This window comes from Loxodonta africana, chromosome 15, assembly GCF_030014295.1.
Source record: "Loxodonta africana isolate mLoxAfr1 chromosome 15, mLoxAfr1.hap2, whole genome shotgun sequence".
In the NCBI taxonomy this organism is placed as follows: domain Eukaryota; kingdom Metazoa; phylum Chordata; class Mammalia; order Proboscidea; family Elephantidae; genus Loxodonta; species Loxodonta africana.
This window is the reverse complement of record NC_087356.1, coordinates 18026237-18046944: the sequence shown is the minus strand read 5'-3', so window position 1 is coordinate 18046944 and position 20708 is coordinate 18026237. Positions and strand designations below refer to the sequence as shown.

At 40.4% G+C, this 20708-nt stretch overlaps 1 protein-coding gene across 8 annotated transcripts in view; it reads left to right on the top strand.

Annotated features, from left to right (window-relative positions):
• Positions 1 to 970: 970 nt before the first annotated feature.
• Positions 971 to 20708, top strand: part of VPS54 (VPS54 subunit of GARP complex) — a 106310-nt gene continuing 86572 nt past the window's right edge. For 6 of the 8 annotated variants that reach the window (XR_010317914.1, XR_010317915.1, XM_003413634.3 and 3 more), the window contains exon 1: positions 971 to 1079. The gene's annotated coding sequence lies outside the window, so the exon portion shown is untranslated. The other 2 variants (XM_023552681.2, XM_023552680.2) reach the window with 2 other exon arrangements.

The following is a 20708-nucleotide window of genomic DNA, read 5'->3' as shown; positions in this document are numbered from 1 at the left end:
CAGTGCCAGACAAGAGTGATAGGCCCCGGGAGGAAGGCCTGGGGCTAGGGGGACACTTGGAGGAGGACTCTGTGGGGTAAAGGCCTCAATAGAAAGTCCAGTGGGGTTGTTGGGATGACCATCAACCTTTGGAGGGACATTTAGGAAATTCTGAATAGCGTTTACTTTGAGAAGGTGAAAAGGGAGGTGGAATCTTTTGGAAGTATCTGCTTTAATAGGTCCTGGGTGATGAGAGGGTGTTTGGAGTCTGTTGATCTTGCGATTAGGCGGGGGCCACTTAGAGGGATCCTGACCCAGTCCAAGGAAGGCGGAAGGCTACACGTCGCTGTATCTAAGGGCAGCTGGAGTGGAAGGGGCGGGTCGTGGGGGCAGAAAAAAGAGTTCAGCGTAGATTTCTCTCTCGGCGTGTAGGTCGATTAGAGGAGGCGCAGGGGAGCCGCGCAGGGGAGCCGCGCGGGGTATTTCCCGCCCCGGGGGAAGGCCGGCTGCGCCGGTGGCGGACCCCGCAGCCCGCGCCGAGACCGCGCTCCCGAGGCGGCGGGCGCTCCCCCCGGCCCGGGCCGCGGCCCTCCCGCCCCGGCGGAGCCGCGCGGTGGATTGTGGGCTGGGGGCTGCGGCGGCCTCCGGCACTGTCTTCCCGGACCCTCCCGGGCCGGGCCGGCGCGCTGAGGGGAAGCCGTGGAGCAGGGAGCAGAAACGCTAAGGGCAGTAGTCGCGGCGCGGCGGCAGCTCCTCTGGAGGCCGGGGATGTGGGAGAGGCGGTGGCAGCAGCGGCGGAGGCGGCGCTGCGGACCCGGGGGGAACTGCTGGCTGACAGGACACCCGGGAGAGACGTGAGGGAGCCGCCGCTGCCGCCTCTTACCCCCGAGCGGAGCTGGGCTCGAGAGGGCGGCCCTGTGCTCCACGGGCCCGACGGACCGGTCGGCGCGGGGCGGGGGCGGGAAGCCGGGCTCGGGCCCGCCGGGCTCCGGGCGCCGGGCGGCGGCGGCCGCGGAGCTCAGCCTCGGCGCGACGTGGAGGGCTGGAGGCGGCGGCGATGCACTAGGCCTCGCTCTGGGGCGGCTGCCCGGGACCCGCAGGTAGGTGTCGGGCCGGCCCCCCTCGGTCTCCCCGGGCTTCGCGGCCCACCCTCACCCCGACCTACTGCGGAAAGAGAACCGAGACCCCACCCCCTCTGTCTCCTCCTCCCGGGCCCGAAGCGGCCAGAGTTTCGGTCACAAGTGACGGGCGCCGAAGCTTCCATTCTCCCCTCCGCCCCTGCTCTGCCTTTTCACCGCGGTCCGGGAGATGCGGCCGGCAGCTGGGCTCCCAGCCCTGTCGGCGGCCGCTCTCGCCCCCATTGCCCCTCTCTGGGATCTGGGATCTGGAACTTCCACCATCCCCCTTAGCTGCTGCCCCCAAACTTTCCCATTCTTTTTCCACCTGGGCCCTTAGCTCTCTTTTGATTCTAGTGCCATAATTTCAATTTTATTTTTTCGCCTTGGGGAAGGCAAACCCAAAGAATGATTCAGTGTTCTGATATTTTGGAGTTTAGGTTCACGCAGTAATTTGTTCAATAATTAATTTTCTTTTCCTGTTCCTTCCATCTCTGCATACGTACAAAAGTAGGCCTCTCCTGCTCTCCCGTCGTTGACAGGAGAACTTTTGCCTGCCCATTATAATTAGCCACTTGGTCTGTCCATGTGGTAAGTTTCAGGGATAGTAATTTTAGGAATTTGGCTGACCCGGGTTGCAAAATAAAAAAAAAATACATTTTTTAAAATTAGTTTTATCTTTAGTCTTTATGAAGGCTCTTCTTTTGAAGAATTAATTTTTTTCTTCTTCTTTTTTTGAATTGGCTCTGCTTCTGATTTGTCAAATCCAGGACAATGTTAATAGTAAATGCTTACAACGCAAGTGATGTCATGATCATTGTAGTATCCTGAGAAAATGTGTTACTGCGATAACTTAAATTGCAGATTTTGGTGGACATTCAGGGTGACACTTGTAAATGCGGGGGGAGGGGGAGTTTTATTTGGAAAAGTACCTGGAGATCCCTAATGATTCGTAAGCAGTTATGATGGAACAGATGGAATGATGGGATTTTTTGTTTGACTGTATTTCTGTTGCAGTGAGAGTCTGATTTCCTAGAAATGAGTTATTGATAGCTCATAGTGATCATGATTGCCCATGATAGGTTTTGGTAAAAATGGTATGTGCAAATTTTGGATGATTGATAGTTGTGGTTTGAGGGATTAGATGTTTGCAGTGTTATCGTGATTTGGCTATTTTTAAATTATGTTCTGGTAACTTCAGAATTATTACACTACCAGTCTGAGAGACGTTACAGTCTGAGGTTCACTTTTAAAATTAATAAAAAATGTTTTAATGGCTTTCTTTATAAACAGTGCATCAAAACAAAACTGTCCATGTTTTTTTGTTGTTGATACTCATATATCTTGTCCTTGTAGAGATATTGTTACTATAGAGTTTGGTTTTCTGAAATGTTTTCCATTGCATTCAAAATTATGACTGGTAAAATTACACAAAGTTTCCCAGGAAAAAAATCATTAAATTTACATATGTTTATGTATTCTGGAAATGTTAACAATTTATTTCTGGATAGGTCATTTAAGTGTTTATGTCAGAATTAATAAAATCTTATACAGCTCATGAAATGGCAAACTTGGCTTTTTCTACCAATTAAAAAAAAAGAAAGAAAAAACCAAACTCACTGCCTTCGAGTCGATTCCAACTCCTGTGACCCCGTGGAGTTTCCAAGGCTGTCCATCCTTACCTGAGCAGACTGCTGCATCTTTCTCCACTGGTGGCTGGTGGTTTCAAACCGCTGACCTGTGTGTCAGCAGTCAGTGCTTTCACCAGGGCTTCTTCGCTACCAGTAAATGATTGAAATTCCTATTTCCTGCTCAGATTTTTTTAACAGCATTATTGAGGTATAATTCATATACCATAAATTTCACCCATTAAAGTGTACAATCAAAGGTTTTTAGTATATTTACAGAGTTGTGCAACATCAGTGTAGTTTAATTTTAGAACATTTTCATCATCCTGGAAAGAAGCCATGAGCAGTTACCCCCCTTTCTCCCCACCCCACCCTTAGCCCTAGGCAACTACTGCTTTCTGTCTCTATATATTTGACTTTTGTGGGCATCTCATATACGTAGAGTCAGCTCATAGCTGCTTTTTTTTTTTTTTTTTGACAGAGCGTTAGGTGGAAGTTTAGAGAGCAAATCAGATTCCCATTGGATAGTTTGTATGTAGTGTTTCATGGCCTTGGTTCCATTCCCTGCAGTGTGTCACCACTCTCCCCATGTCCGCCCTGGGCTCCCCATTTCCTTTCATCCAGATTTTCTACCCCTTCCCGCTTTCTCATCTTTGGTTTTGGGCAAATATTGCCCTTTTCATCTTGTGTAATTGCTTGTTGTAAGGAGCACTTTCCTCTCTGGTGTTATTGTTTATTTTATCAGCTTGTCTATTGTTTGGCCAGAAGGTGGTCTCTGGGAATGGCTTCAGTTCCAGGTCAAACGGGTGTCTTAGGGCCATACTCTGGGGGGTTCCTCCAGTACTCATAGTTCTTGAAAAGTTTTTCTTTTAAAATTAATTTATATGTTTAAAATTTTTTATTTGGGTTAGAGAATAAGCCACTGATCATTGATATTAAAAGCAGTGTTATACACAACTGACATACCTGTTTGGTTGTATTAAGCACAGATTAATATAAAGTTTGTTAGCATGAACAACTTCAGTGACCTCCAGAGGTAGTCATGCCAGCTGGCAGTCAATAAGTAAAAGTTGGAACAGTTTTTTTGCCATTGAATATTAGAATATCAGGATTGGAAAAGCCCTTAAAGACCCCCTGCTTACTTCCTGCTTGCCTCACAAATAGATGGCAACAACCAATTGAGGAAATCTGCAGAGTAGAAGCTTGAATCTCTAGGATGCATTGCTCACCAGCCACAATGAGGCCATGCAGGGCAAGAAACAAGAGTTTGGAAGTGAGAATTGTTTAGGTTCATGTATGTATGTATGTAATTTGGTATTTTACTAACAGAGCATGGAAAGGACTGGACATTTTTCCACTTTGGTGCGTGTGTGGGGGGGGACTTATGTATTGACATAGATGAAATTCATGTTAAAAATCCTCTAAAAATGCTTTATTCTTGTTATAATCCAAGGGAGGATGACATATTTATTATTTAGGTGTCTTATTGTACCTTAATATTAAAACAAAAAATCCAAATTTTAAAAACAAAAATAATTTTTAAAAAATTATAATTGACAGGCCAGTTGGAAGCCTTCTTTTTCAAAGATCGGGGACCCTATTTTGCCCTCCAAAGGGCATTTGGCAATGTCTGGCGACTTTTTTTTTGGCCCTGGTGGCACAGTGGTTAAGCATTTGGCTGCTAAACAACCAATAGGGTAGCTATGAGTCGGGATCAACTTGACAGCAACGAATTTGGTTTTTAGGTTTTTTTTTTTCGGAGACGTTTTTGGTTATCACAACTGAAGGGGTAGTGGTGCTGTTGTCATTTAGTGGGCAGGGACCAGGGATGTTGCACAGGAGCCCCCAGTTTCCCCTCCCCAAACAAAGAAATGTCAGTAGTGCTGTTCTGGTAAGAGCCTGAGCTAGTGTTCCTGACCCCACCAGGTGGAAAATACTCTCAGTGGGCACTGTTTGGTGGGTTAAATTAATCCTTAGATCCTGTAGCAGCTCTCTGTCTCTAAGCTGATTATCCTTAAATCTGGAAAAACTTTGTTTTCTGAAAATGGCAGCCTTATTTTACTGTAATTTTCAAATAGGTTTATTAAGTTTTTGGAGTTGGTTATTGAGGCAGAGGTTTTTGAAATTGAAATACATATATAGTAATATCTTTTTTATCTAGAAGTGATTTTTTGGGGGTGGGGGAGGGTCTGGCAGCTTCAACTGCCAAGAAAAGAGAAGTAAGCTAAGTGTTTACCTACTTACATACATACATGCATGTGTGTTGTGAATGTCCAAAAAAACCCAAAGTTTATGGATTATGAATCTCTCTTTTTTTTCTTGTAGGCCCCACTTTTGACTCTGATTTTTTAACAAGGGTGATTGGTATTGAAAGAAGAAAAGATTGGCAGTTGTGGTCACTTTTGCTGTTTACCACCTTATGACCTTAGATAAGTTACTCAATCTTTCTGAGCCTCAGTTTTCTCATCTCTAAAACAGGGATAGTGGTAATTCCTGTATTACAAGATTATTGTGAGAATTAAATGAAATAATGTGTGTTTGGATGCCATATCGAGTATGAAACACTGTATAAGAATTCAGTTGGTTGTTTCAGAAGAAGAAAATTAGATAAGGGATATAGAGGCTTTCAAAGGCGGGCAGAGCAGTGACAGGTGACAGCCTCTCTAGGGAAGAGAGAGAAATACTATATATGTGCGTGCGTGTGTGTGTGTGTGTGTGTGTATTTTGGCAAACTAGTAAAAGAACTAGTATATCACTGTAATCTGAGGCTGTAGGGGCAAACTCATTTCCCTCAGCAGTGCCTGAGGGTGTCACTATTACAGCACAGTTAATAACTGATGATTATAATGGTGAAACTCCTTAGTCAAGAAAAGTTTACCTTGTTTTCAAAATATGCTATTTGAGAAGACATGAAAGTATGTAGTTGATTTCAGAGTTTTTCAAAAGTGATTTAGCTTTTTTCAAAAATAAATTGCAATTATCCAAATTAATTTCCTTGTTGCAAATATTTCTGTCTTTATTTACTATGCATGCCTTCCTTTATATTTGAAGGTTTATTCTACCAGTTGTAATTGCTCTTCAGATACGAGGATTTAACTGAAGAAATCTGAGGTTTTAAGCCTACTCACCATTTGCAGAGTCTTATCTGCTTCTGGATTTTTTTCTATTATTTTTCAACATCTTTTTCCTCAAAAAGAGTGGTTTTGATTTTTCTTTTCTGTATGTCCAGTAGTCCACAGTTGAACTGTAGCATTTAGAGGTGAATTAATTAAAATTCATGAAATGAATGGGGAAATATGTAATCTCATGTAATTTTATTAACTGGTCAGTTTGCCTTAACAGTCATACTTTTTTCCTTGGATAGCTTGAGAGTACATTAGTTGGAGACAATATTCACAGTAAGTCATGTGGTGGTATTGGTAGATATTTTTCAAGTATGGTGAACTTACCAAAATTGGATTTTAAAAAGTGAGGGAAATTTTTTATGGCAAAAATGGTGTGAATTTGGAAAATTTTATATTCAAACAGTTGGGTTTTTGACTAAAAGGAAGTTCAAGGAGTGGGTGTTTGTGTATGCATATTGAGATGATACATCATGTTTTATGATGTTTCTCCTATTGAGTGAGGAGAGTAAAAATTTGAAATCATAATAATTATGTCAAGAAAGTTCACTCCCTGGTAATTTTTAATGCCTTTTTTTTTTAGTTTTGGAACTTGGCTAAACTGATGGACAGGCTGTGAAGCTAGGTTATGAAGGGTTTTCAGACTTGATGGACTTGATACATGTTGCTATCAAAGAATTCTTTAGGAGAATGATCTTAGAAAGATGATTCTAAAGTTGAGTAAGGTTAGGATCAAGGACTCTTGGTAGGAGATGCTCACAGTAATCTAATCTGTAAATAAAGTCCTGAATTAGAGTAAGGGTAGATGGAATGGAGAGCAAGGGGACGATTTGTCGTGTGTTTTGGAGACATGATTCATAAGACAACCCAAGTTGGTATAGAAATTGAAGAATATGGAAGGTTCAGGGAGTCATGTTGGCTTCAGGGTTTCCAGCTCTAGAAGTTGAATAGATGGTGTTGCCATTAACTAAGCTAGAGAAAGAATAAATTTTTGGTGTTGGAGGAGTGGGGTAAAGATGATGCATACTTAGGTTAAGTTTGGATCTGTTGAATTTCAGATATCTATGAGATATCAAAGTGAAGATGGCTAGTAACCAGTTAAAAATTTGGGCCTGGCACACTGAAAAGAGGTTAGGACTGAGAAAGATACGGAATCTATCCAGTTTTCTTCATATCCTTTGCCATTATCCTTGCCTGAGTTCAGGCTGATGGCATCTCTTAACCTGGATTATTGCAAATTTCCTCTACTATTACTCCTCTCCAATTCATTCTCTGTGCTACAACCAGTGATCTTTCTAAAAGGCAAATCTGGTTAAATTATTTCTGTGACTTTCTTTTATCCTCAGTGTGATACCTACTTTCCTTATTTCTTCAACAGATTTAAAAGTTTCTTTAAGTTCTTTTCCTAATACCTCTGTAGCCTTAGTGATTCTGCACGGCAACCTCCACCCCCAAGCTTTTGTATATATTGTTCCCTGTTCCTGGAGTGTTCTCCTCATCACTCCCTTCCTCCCCTCCATTTTTCTAGCTCGTTACTACTTATTCCTCAGGTCTTGGCAAGCCTGCATTGGCTTTTTATTACTACTATTACTTTTGAAAAATTTTAGACCCATAGAAGAGTTGAAAGAATAATACAGTAAGCACCCATGCACACACATGCACACACACTTTCCTTTTGCCAAACTCAAAAGTAGACTGGAAGGTGGAGCCACCATAGCAGTATAGACAAAAGCACCACGCTGTCCATCCACAGCAAAGACTCAAAAAACTAAGTAAAACAGAGACAGATGTCAATCCTGGAACCCTAAGCATTAAATGAAGAGAAAAAGAACTCAACCAAGCACCAAATGAAATAAGAAACTGACAGAGAACAGAGAGTGAGGAGAGATACAAGTGAAGGTCCTCTAACTCTCCCTGCCATTGGACCGATTCACCATCTTGGACTCCTGTGGGAGATCGGTGGGCAGGGTGTATGGGAAAGCAGCTTCACGGAGCTCCCAGCAGGAGGCAGAGCACCTGGTAGCGATACATGCTTTCTCACCCCCACCCTTCTTGCCCCTGCTTGGCCTCTGCCACTTCCCAGCAGGCCGAGTGACTGCGGCCAGTAGGTGCTAGCTCCATGCTGTACTGATTTGCCCCGTCCACACTGGCTGGCTTCTTCAGTGCCATTTTATTGTTGCTGGTGTTGCTTTTTTTGGCTTCTTTTGGTTTCATCCCTCCCTCTCACCTGCTTCCCTTCCTTTCCCTTGAACACTTGGTTCTGTGTGCCATCTTTGCTTCTTCTTGACAGGTTGTGAAGCGCTGCTCGGCTGGGGAACTGCTTCCCCAGTCCATGCCACCACGCTGGTGGAATCCCCGAGGCTTTTTTTTTTTCTTGGCTTGGGAGCCCCTTCTAGCTGGGCCATACTGCGAGGCTTGGGAGCCGCATTCCTGGTGTTCATAGCCGTGCTGGTGGGATCCCTGGGGGCATTTCTTTTTTTATTTTCTTTTTTCCTTTTTGTCTTTCTTCATTTCTCAGTTTCTCATCTGTCCCTACTTACCTTCTTTTCCTGTCTCCTGAATATCTGGCACTATGTGCCATCTCTGCCCCTTATGGCTGGGCTGCACTGCGCTGCTTGGGAGCCCCTTTCCTGGTGTGCACAGCTGTGCCAGTGGGATCACTGGGGCCTTTTTTTCTCTTTTTCGTTTTTCCGTTCTCAATTCCTCACCTCTCTGCTTTCCTTCTTTTCCTGTCTCCCGAATACCAGGTGCTACAGCCATCTCTGTCCCTTCTAGATGGGCTGTGATCCAAGGCCTGGGAGTCACTTCCCTGGTTGCCAGTGAGATCCCTGGGAGCATTTTTTTTTTTTTTTGCGTTTTTGTTGTTCTTCATTTCCCAGTTTCTCGCCTGTCCACTCCAGCAGCAAGCTCCCTCAGCATTTTTTGTTTGTCTGGCTCCTGTTTCTCTCTTCCCTCTTCTTTTCCATACCCATCTTAGCTGCACACATCACAATCTCCCCCTTCCCTCCTGCCTGCCTGCACTGTGCACTGAACATCACACCCCCGAGCAGTACAGGCACGGCCTACCGGAACCTTCACTGCACTGACTCACAGCTGGCCCATCCGAACAACCCATTGCAGCCCTTGCCCTTCAGCTGGACCTGCCCCGCTGCACTGTAGATAAGCAACTCTCCCTGCCCATTGGACAAGGAGGTGAAAAGTGTTGTACCTACAGATGAACAAACAACAAAGAATGCACAGCCCACCTGCTCATACAGAACCAAATAAAACAAAAAGGCAGGGTGAAACAAGCAAATCTACAGTCAGTAAGTGAAGAAAATAACTACTGAGTGTCCCAAAGACAGCAGACAATATCAAAACATATTAAAAAAAAAAAAAAAAAGGACAGTATGGTTCTAGTAGGCATCTAAACTAAAACACCAGATGACTTTCCAGTAGAAGAAAAGGCACTAAAACTACCTGATAGGGAATTCAAATCTCTAATATTCAGAGCTATCCAAGAGTTGAAGCAAAAAACAGACAAAAATGGGGGAAAAATAGACAAGTTCATGGAAAATACAAACAAGAAATGGAAGAATTCAGGAAAACAATATAGGACCAAAATGTCAAAATAAATTCACAACTAGAAATCAGACAAAAACAATAATTAGAAATCTTAAAGATAAACAACAAGATTTCAGAAATGGACCATGCCATAGAAGGTCTTAGGAGCAGGTTTGAAATAATGGAAGACAGGATCAGTGAAATTGAAGACAAACACTTGGATACAACTTTGAGGAAAAATCAGAAAAAAGAATGAAGAAAAATGAAGAAACCTTGAGAATTATGTGGGATACAATTAAAAGCAAAAATTTGTGAGTGATTGGCATTCCAGGATGGGGCGAAAATGGAAAACACAGAGAGGATCATTGCAGAATTGCTGACAGAAAACTTCCCTAATATCAGGAAAGATGAAAAGCTGACCATCCAAGAAGCTCAATGAACCCCATGTAGGATAGACCCCAAAAGATAATCACCACGGCATGTCATAATCATACTCGCTAAAACCAAAGAATCCTCAGAGCAGCTCAAGAAAAACGAAAAGTGACATACAGATGGGAAACAGTAAGACTAAGCTCTGATTACCTGGCAGAAACCATGCAGGCAAGGAGGCAATGGGATGACATATATAAAACCTTGAAAGAAAAAAATTGCCAACCAAGAATGATACATCCTACAAAACTCTTATTCAAATATCATGGTGAAATTAGAACATTTCCAGGTAAACAGAAGTTAACGGAGTATATAAAAACAAAACCAAACTTAAAAGAATTATTAAAGGGAGTCCTTTCATTTGAGAACAAACAACATCTGACCACAGCCTGAATCTAGGATGCAACATTGCACCAGCCAGATACCAATGCAGGAAATGAACTTTCCAGGACTACTCAAAACCAAAAGATTTACAACAGAGAACCAGAAAGGTTAATCTGTGAATGACAACAACATCAGAACAAAAAAAGAGGGAATAAACAGTATAGGTATAAAACTTTCTAATGGAGAGGAAGGCAAGGCAATACCAAGTAATAATAGACTGGTTCAAACCAAGGAAGATAAGGGTAAATTTCAAGGTAACCACAAAGGAAGCTAACAAATCTACTCATCAAAATGAAGAAAAATACAAAGGCTGCAAAGACAAAATCTACAAAAACAAAAGAAATGAAAAAAAAAAAAAATCCACAAACAAAAGAAATCCAGCACAGGAGAGTAAGAGGAACAAAGAAAATGTCAGCACCACAGAAAAAAAGCACTACAGAATGACAGCAATAAACTCACCTGTCAATAATTACACTGAATATAAATGGCCTAAATGCACCCATAAAGAGACAGAGTGACAGAATGGGTTAAAAAATAGGATCCATCAATATGCTGTCTACAAGAGACTCACCTCAGAAACAAGGCATAAGTTTATTAAAAATCAAAGGATGGAAAAAAATATATCAAGCAAACAGCTACCAAAAAAGAGCCAGAGTGGCAGTACTAATCTCTGATAAAATAAACTTTAGAACAAAATCAACCATAAAAGACAAAGAAGGGCACTATGTAATGATTAAAGGGACGATCCATCATGAAGGATAAAGGATAAGGTGAAACATTTATGTAGAGGATGACCCATGAACTTTAAGATGTCTGATATTTAAGTTTTCATTGCTTATTATGTTGTTTCTACTTAAACCCGACACCTGTACTTCTCACCCCGTTGCCCTCATTCACCATTAGTATCCCCCCAAACCTCAGTTAAAGTCTTGTATAATTAAAAAAAAAAAAAAAAAGAGTAGACAGAAGACATCGTGATACTTCACCCCTAAATACTTAAGCCTGCATCTCCTAATTACAGGAACATTCTTCTACACAGCCATGATACCATTACACAGCTAAGACTATCAGCATTTACTCAATAACATTATTCAACACACTTAAATTTCCCCGATTGTTCCAAAAATCTTTATAGCTTTTTCTCCCTCTACTGTAGGAGTCTGTAGTGTTTTTACTGGCTAATTTTTGGAAGTAGATCACGAGGCCTTCCTTTCTAGTCTGTAAGCTCCACTGAAACCTGTCCACCGTGGGTAACCCTGCTGGTGCTAACCCAGTGGCATAGCTTCCAGCATCATAGCAACACACAAGCTACCTCAGCGTGACAAACTGACATACTAGCAGTCATGAAGATAACACAGGACCAGGCAACATTTTATTCATTTACCCATAAGGTCACCATGAGTTGAAGCTGACTCGGTGACAACTAACAACAGTAATACAGAATTCGATCAAGGTTTATGCATTGCATTTGACTGGTATGCCTCTTTAGTCTCTCCCAATCTGGACTAGTTCAACTGCCTTCCTCTCTTCTTTAGGTTCTTTCTTTGAAGTAGAGGCCATTTGTGCTGGACTGTGTTCCAAGTCCTGAATTGTCTGTTTTCTCACAGTTAGATTCTAGTCAAACATTTCTGGCAAGAACACCACACATATCTACTACTGTATTACATCAGAGGTGCATACTGTTAGGCCGTCCCTCTCTTTGTGATACAAGCTTGTCCGCTTGGTTAAGGTGGTGATTGACAGATCTCTCCTCTATTTAGTTAATAAATAATTGATAGAGTGATACTTTGTGGCCACGTAAATATCCTTTGCCCTTACAACCTTTCAGCCAATGGTTTTAACATCTATTAATTCCTTGCTTGAATCAGTTATTACATTGGGGGATTACAAATGATGACTTTGTAATTCTTTCATTCCTTCTACATTTATTATCTTCATTGACTTTTGAGGGCAGTGAGGTCAGGTTAGATGAAAACTGAATATAGGCCATTGTATTTAGAAATCAGGTCATGTCTAACTTTTTCCAGAGCCAAGTGAGTGGTAAAGATGGAAGACAGTTTGCTAATGAGGTTTGCCAGTGAAGGGAAAGCAAGAAGAAGTACTTGAGGAAAAGAATGCTAATTTAGTACTTGGACTTTTTTGTGATTAGGCTGAGGAGATTGAAGATAGGAGAGTCAAGGAATAATTAATAGAACGTGGTCTCAGATGAAGCAGGAAGAGGTGAGATCAAGAGCAGCTAGTTAGGGGATTAACTCTGGAAAAGAATAGATATCCATTCTATCTCAGAAAGTTACGTGGTGTGTACAGGTGAGAATTAGGTGGGATTGGATATGGAGGAAAAATGAGAAGTCATATCTGAGGACTTTTTCTGGTATGAAGTAAAAAGACTTGGTTACTTTTTGAACATGGAATTGAAGGAGTTGGGCTGGGGACGTGAGGAGATTGATGTAAGTTTGTTACAAATACTGTGGGACAATTAGAGAAGTGTTTCAGGATCAGTGGAAGAATGCTGAGTAGCATCAGGGACTCATCTGAGATTGGAACTCATAAATTTGTAATCAGCATGAATTTATAGTTTTCTCTGGCAGTATTCTGCAGCCAGGAACAAAGCAAAGACAGATTGTATTGAAGATGGATGAGAGAAAGAGAGAACTGAAGATGGAAAGGAGACTGTTGAAGTAATTGACCATGGAATCCAGGCTGTCTAGAGGAGCTGGTAAAGCAGAACTGAGCTGAGACCCAAACAGTAGGGAGTGGTATAGAGGTAATGCCAAAACAATAATTAATTAAAATACTGATTTATCGTTGGCTTGTGATTTTAGTAATAACTTCCATAGAATATGAACTTGGTAGTTATTTTACTTTGTACCCTAAAATAACATTTCATGTTTTCATTTTGCAGTACTTACTGACTCTGCAGATGAGTGTCTAAGTATTTTGCTTTATTTTCCCTAAAATGAAAATTCCTAGAAGGCATCATCTTTGTTACTCACCACGTATTGAGTACCAATTTGGATTATTTGGTGACCCTGTCTTCTAGGGACCTAGATATAAAATGTATCTATTAGCAAAGTTAGACTATTAACACTAGATTATTCCTACTTTGGAAAGAAGCAAGGTAGGGATAACCCAAAACAGTAGATAAATTCAAGTGGCATTTTTGTTTTTCTTAGAAATGTATTAAAATACGATTTCTTCTAGCAACAATTTTCAAGGTAGGGTAGATTATGCAGATTTTACTTAAAATTTACTTTTTGTAGGCATTTTAGTAAGCATTTAATGGCTTACATATTTGAGACACATATATTCTCCAATAACTTTGAATGAGTGATTATAGGATTTTTTTGCTGATGTTTGGCCAGGACACCAAGAATAGAATGCAAGTGTTCTAATCTGATTCAGTTTGACTGATAAAAATTTCAGTAGTAGTGCAGTCACTATCAGTGGCCCCAAAGAGTAAAATGAAGTACCCAGACAATATTGAGTTTTCATTGAAATTTTTGCATGCTAGAGACAGATTTCATCTCAGCACACTTTAGCATTCAGATTCCAGGCCTGTGCCCTGTAAATAATTTCAGCAGCTGCTGTAAGATTATGTTATTTTAGCATATGAAATCTCTGATGAAAGCTGAGGAAAAAGACATTTTTATTTTGGATAACAGTGGATTTACAAATGATATTTTATGAGAAAAGTTCTGATTTTTATTCCTTATAAACATGTCACACAAGAATTATCACTTATTTTATAGCCATTTAAAAATATTTAAATCCAATTTTACGAATTATTGTAAGTTGTTAGCTCACCCAAATGCCAGCTTTCATTTTCATTCTTCTAGCCAAGATGATCTGTTATTTTTCCTTCTTGTCACTAGATCAAAGGTAAGTAAGTAACTTAAAGAAGCAGATACGTTCAGAAGTTCATTCAAGGCACAGGGTCTCATAAATGTCAAGTGGAGGATGTCATCAGGAAAAAGAAAGGTAGATTAGTACAACTTTGTTCTTATTTTCTGTGTTCCTATAACTTTTTCATACTTCTTTGATGCCACAGATGACTAGTTAAGTACTTATGTGATAGCCTTAATTTGTTATTACTTCCTGAAGACGAGATCTTTAAGTTTTAGCTTCATTATTGAAATCATTTTGAGAAATAGTATATATGACATACAACTTTTTAAAAAATTTTAAGTACTTTAAAAAATTATGATTAAACTAGATTTTGTCAGATGATAAATCATAAATAGTATAGAAATGTATTGTTATTTATATCTAGATTGTGTGAAAGAAGCATACCCTTTACCAGAAATCGGTTCTTAAAATTCCCAAAATGTTATGGAAAGTGCTTCTTAGAATATGAGATATTTGAGCTATTTAAAATTACTTTGGTTAAAAAAAAAAGATTCCTGATTTCTAACAAATTGATCTTTGGTAAAATATTACTGTATAGTTGCCCAATTTTTTTTTCTTGCATGTATCAGTATTTCTAAATTTGAGGAAATAAAGTTTGCTGGATTTTGTTTGCCTTTTTAAAAAGTAGTAATATTTTTTCTTTTTCACTAAATTTAAATACAAAATTATATCAAAAAATGCAGCCTCTATCGCCAGTCTAGAGAAAATTCCTCCTTTATCCACTAATTTTTCACAAATCACAGGCACTTTATAAAAGTTCATTTATAAGTCCATTATTTAGAATTCAGAACATGTTTCCTGTTGAAAGTAGTAAAATGATGGCTTAAATACCATATTTATCCCATATCGTACCTAGAGAATTATTCCTTTAGAAAGAAAAATATAGTTAAGTGTCTAACTTACCGAGTGCTGCTGTAACAGAAATACCACAAGTGGGTGGTTTTAACAAACAGAAATGCAGGCTCTAGGGGAAGGCTTTCTCTCTCTGTCACTTGGAGGAAGACCCCTATCTCTTGGAGCTTCTGCTTCTGGGAGATCTTTATGTGGCTTGGCATCTCTCTTCCCCCATAGCTGCTTGCTCACTTGTTTAATCTCTTTTGAGAGATTGAAGATACAGCCTACGCTAATTCTTCCTTATTAACATAACAAAGACCACCCATTCCCGAATGGGATTATAACCACAGGCACAGAGGTTAGGATTTACAACACATATGTTTGGGGGCTATAATTTTTTTTTTTTTTTATAATTCAGTTCATACCAGTAAATTACACTGATGAAAATGACTAGTATCTTTCTCCTTGAGGAATAGATTCCTGTCAGTCCTAGTCTTACAAAATTCTTATCACAACCAAATGTTAATTATTTCTGTCTTTTAATTTTAATGAGGGTATTGGTGGTTCAGCAGTAGAATTCTCACCTTCCGTGTGGGAAACCCAGATTCAGTTCCTGGTCCGTGCTCCTTATGTGTAGCCACCATCCATCTGTCAGTGGAGGCTTGAGTATTGCTATGATGCTGAACAGTTTTAAGTAGAACTTCCAGACAAAGATGGACTAGGAAAAAATGCTTGGTGATCTGCTTCTAAAAATCAGCCAATGAAAACCCTAGGAATCACAGGTCTTTGATTTGCAGCTGATTATGAACATGGTACAGGACTGGGTAGCGTTTTTGTTTTTTTTTCTGCATGGGGTTGCCATGATTTGGAATTTTGTGCATGGGGTTGCCATGACTGGATGGCAGCTAAAAACCACAAAAATAATAATTATTAGAGTAAATAATTTTTCATTGGATCAGTAGTTGATCTGATAAGGAGAGAGAGAACAGAGGAGGAAAGCTCTGTGTTTCCAAAATTGGTGGGAGGCAGTAGTGAAAGAATTTAGATTTTTTACTGAAGAGGCAATGTGGTGTAGAATTGAAGATCTGAATTCAAATGCCATCTTCAAAATTAAGTAGGTAAGTAGTCTGAAGCCACGTAACTCTTTAACCCGTTTATTTATCCATATAATGGGGATCATTGATTCATTCACTCATTCATTCAAAAATATTTTTCTTACTAGGTTATTAGGAAGACCAACGAAATAATCTGCACAAAATGAAGTGATTAGGAACTGTATTGTTGTTGCTGTTGAGTTGGCTCTGACTCGTGGTGACCTTTTGTATAAACAGGACGAAACATTGCCCAGTCCTGTGTCACCTTCCTGATTGTTGGTGTGTTTGAGTCCATTGTTGTAGCCGTTGTGTAGTCCCCTCCAACCTAGGGGGCTTATCTTCCAGAACTTCACTGGACAGTGTTCTGTTTTGATCCATAAGGTTGATATTGGCTAATTTTTGGGAGTAGATTGCCAAGCCTTTCTTCCATTTTCTGTCTTAGCCTGGAAGCTCTGCTAAAACCTGTTCAGTGTGGGTGACCTGGCTAGATTTGAAATACTGGTGGCATAGCTTCCAACATCATAGAAACATGCAAGCCACCACAGTAGAACAGACTGACAGGTGGCGAATGAACTATATAGTGCAAGTCAGATATTAGTGATGTAATTCTTCTTAATGTTTTGATAACATGTTTTCACTGCACTCTTGATCCAAGGACTTCAGATTACTTTCATAGCGAGTGGTGGGAGTGAGGCAATTCAGGTTTGCCCAAGTTCCAGCTGATCTTTTTTTTTTCCCCCAGGTGGGAGGCAATTTACCTGGGTCAGCTTGCTCACCTTCTCGTTGTTGCTGACAAAGTCTAATCTTTCTCGAGGTGGGGCATAAGCCTTAGGTACCTCATAGTCCCTGAGTGTGACATTCTGTCTCTCTGCCTCTGCCCCACCCCATCCCCGTGTATATCTAACTCTTCCCCCAACCCCCATTTCCAATCTACTTGACCTTTTCTCACTCTTCTTTAATCTCACCCTTCACTTGGTTTCTTGCTGTTCACAATATGTTCAGGTCTGCTATAGCCTAAAAAACTCTTGCTCAACTCACCTTTTTTTCTTTCACTGCCGAAGTGATGTTGATCTTGTTGCGTTTATTACTTCACTTACATCCTAACCTCTTGTGGTATGGCTTCTGTCCCAATCACTGTCCTAAAGCTGTTCCAGTCCAGTATCCTTTCTGAAGTTAGGAAGCTCCTGGACCTCTGTAGCACATTGACACTAGTGCTCACGCTTTCCTCCTTGACACTTCTTCCTTGCCTTCTGTAACACTGTACTGTCCTTGTCCTCTGGCATTGCTGATTCTTTTCTTCCTTTCCTCTAAATGTATTTGCTTCATCCCTTGCTCTGAGCTCTTAGCCCTCTTCTTTTTCTGTATTTTCTCACTTTGTAATATCATTTTCCCATGACTGAAATCATCTATTCTGTCATTTTGGTAATGTAATCGAACTAGGAACAGTGATGGAAAATTCAGGGGGGTAGGATTCTGTTCACTACAAGAAACAATTTTTTCCTAAAGCAGTTGTAGTTGTTTTACAGTAATAATCTGCATTTGAAGTAGCACATTTTCCATTAATGAGGGTTTTAAGTGGTGGCAGAAAGACCATTGTAGAAAGAATTCATATGTTGGGTAGAAAGTTGAGCCAGATGACTTTTTAAAGTCGCATCCAACACAGAGTTCGTTAATTTTTATCTCTTCTACGCCACTCCTATGGATCTAACTCTCACCTTTATTTAGATGTCTTTCAAAGCATTATTTCCAGCCTCCCCTCTACCTCTACTGCCTCATCATCCTCTTCTCTCCTGTAAGCAGTTTTTGTCAGCAAAATTGCTTCTGTTCTAGGCCGCCGTGTATTCTAGCTTCATTATCACTTCCAGCTATTCCATTTTATTTCCTTTTAGTGGCATGGCTTCGAGGACCATTGTTCTGTACTTTCCTGCTTTTCTGATAATAAATTATATCTGCCCATATTGGTCTGCCTTTATTGCTTTACTCCCCCCTCGCTAGTGAGGGCTCTACCAAACCAAGAAAAAGACTCCAGAACAGTAGGCTCAGGATGCTAAAGTTTAAATTTATTTTAAAACTTCGTATAGCACAGTCCAGATGTTAACACTGAGAGGCTATTTCTAAAGTAAGATGTCTATAGTAATAGTTGCTGTTATTTATTGTACTGTGTGCCAAGTATTGTGCCTTGAGCCTACATATGTTATTTCATTTAAATCTTGCAACATTCCTCTGAGGAAGATACTGTGGCTATCCCCATTTTACAAATAAGGAAACAGACTTAGTAAGGTAAAGAAGTAGCCAAAGGTCACATAGCTAGTAAATGACAGACCTAGCTCACTCTCTGACCAGTGCTCTGAACTAGTATATCATTCTCTGTTCTATGGACGGTAGAGATCTAGAGTCAAATTTTGGAAAGTGAGGTAATATTGTATAAATAAGAAAAAAATTTTTTTTACTTCAGTGTTTATATTAGTTTGAATGTACATGAATCTGTATGAGACATTGTTAGTGGTTTGTGTGTGCTTACCTCCTCTTCCACAATAGTCATTCATTTGTTCATACATTCCTTGAATATTCATGCAGTTTGAGTGCTTACTATGAGCCAAACTTTGTTTTGTTCTTAGGTTTCGAGTCGTTGTGACTCAACAGAATGAAACACTGCCTGGTCCTGCACCATCCTCACAATTGTTGCTATGTTTGAGCCCATTGTTGCAGCTACTGTGTCAGTCCATCTCATCGAGGGTCTTCCTCTTTTTTGCTGACCTTCTACTTTACCAATCACAGTATTTGGAAGGGACTGTTCCCTCCTGATAACATGTCCAAAAGTACGTGAGACAAAGTCTCACCATCCTTTCTACTAAGGAGCATTCTGGCTGTACTTCTTCCAAGACAGATTTGTTTGTTCTTCTGGCAGTCCATGGTATATTCAATATTCTTTGCCAACACCATAATTCAAAGGCATCAATTCTTCTTCTGTCTTATTCATTGTCTAGCTTTCCCATGCATATGAGGGAATTGAAAACACCCTGGCTTGGGTCAGGCACACCTTAGTACTCCAAGTGACATCTTTGCTTATTAACACTTTAAGATGTCTTTTGTAGCAGATTTGCCCAATTCAATGTTTGATTTCTTGCCTGCTGCTTCCGTGGGTATTGACTGTGGATCCCAGTAAAATGAAATCCTTGACAAGTTCACTGTTTTCTCTGTTTATCATGAGGTTGCTTATTGGGGTCCAAGCCAAAGCAAACCCATTGCCACTGAGTCGATTCTGACTCATAGCAACCCTACTGGACAGAGTAGAACTGCCCCACAGGGCTTCCAAGGAGCAGCTGGTGGATTCAAGCTGCCGTCCTTTTGGTTAGCAGCCAAATGCTTAACCACAGCACCATCAGGCTCCTATTGGGGTCTAGTTGTGAGGATTTTCATTTTCTTTTTTTTTTTTATGTTGAGGTGTAATCCGTATTAAAGGCTGTAGTCTTTGATCTTCATCAGCAAGTGCTTAAAGTCCTCTTCACTTTCAGAAAGAAAGGTTGTTTCATTTGTGTATAGCAGGTTGTTAGTCTTCTTCCAATCCCAATGCCATGTTCTTTTTCATATAGCCTACCTTCTCAGATTATTGGCTCAGTTTACAGATTGAATAAGCCTGGTGAGAGGATATAGCCCTGACACACACCTTTTCTGATTTTCAAGCACGCAGCATTCTCTTGTTCTGTTCGAATGACAGCCTCTTGGTCTATGTTCATGTTCTGCATGGGCACAATTAACTGTTCTGAAATTCCCATTCTTTGCAACGTTATCCATAATTTGTTGTGATACAAACAATCAAATGCCTTTGCATAATCAAAAAACACAGATAAACATCTTTCTGATATTCTTTGCTTTCAGCCAGGATCCATCTGACATCAGCAGTCATATCCCTTGTTCCACGTCCTCTTCTGAATCCGGCTTGAAATTTGAAATTTACTGCCAGAAATCCAAGCCGGATTTGGACTCGGCTAGGTGTGGTATAGAAAGGTAAATGAAACAAGTGTAAGCTTACAATATAGTGGGAGAGACAGGAAACAAGCAGGTTAATAATCATTTAAAATTTGCGTAAGTGCTTTAAAGGCCACAGACTGTAAAGCGAGTGGTAGAGAATAACTCTTTGTGTGTATTGGGTGGGGTGGGGAAAAGGTGTGCTAAGATATACAGTGGTCAGGAAAGGCCTGTGTGTTATCCCTCTAGGCAGGTAACCGCTGTTAACATTTTGTCCTATACCTTCCCATACATTATGTCATTATGTATAGCTATTAAAATTTTATTCCAAAATGAGACGGTACTATGTATAGTTTTCTAACTTTATAGTTGTATCTCTTGAAACAATGTTAAACATTGTTTTTTTAATTTGAAACTTCTGTGACCCCAGCCTCTGCAGTTTGGCTCCAACTCCCTCTGTTGGGCTTGGCATTGCTTTCTCATGTGACTGGAGACTTCCTAATTACCAAATCTAAACGAAGCTTGGAAACCCTGGTGGTGTAGTGGTTAAGTGGTACCGCTTTATTTATTTATTTATTTTCTTATTATTTTACTTGTGAATTCTGGGCTAATATTTTTTCCTGGTTTTCCTCCCACCCACTTGGATGTTCCTTCTTGTCTTTTTCACAAGTTTTTATTTTTCTCTCCAGAAATGTTGAGGTCTTC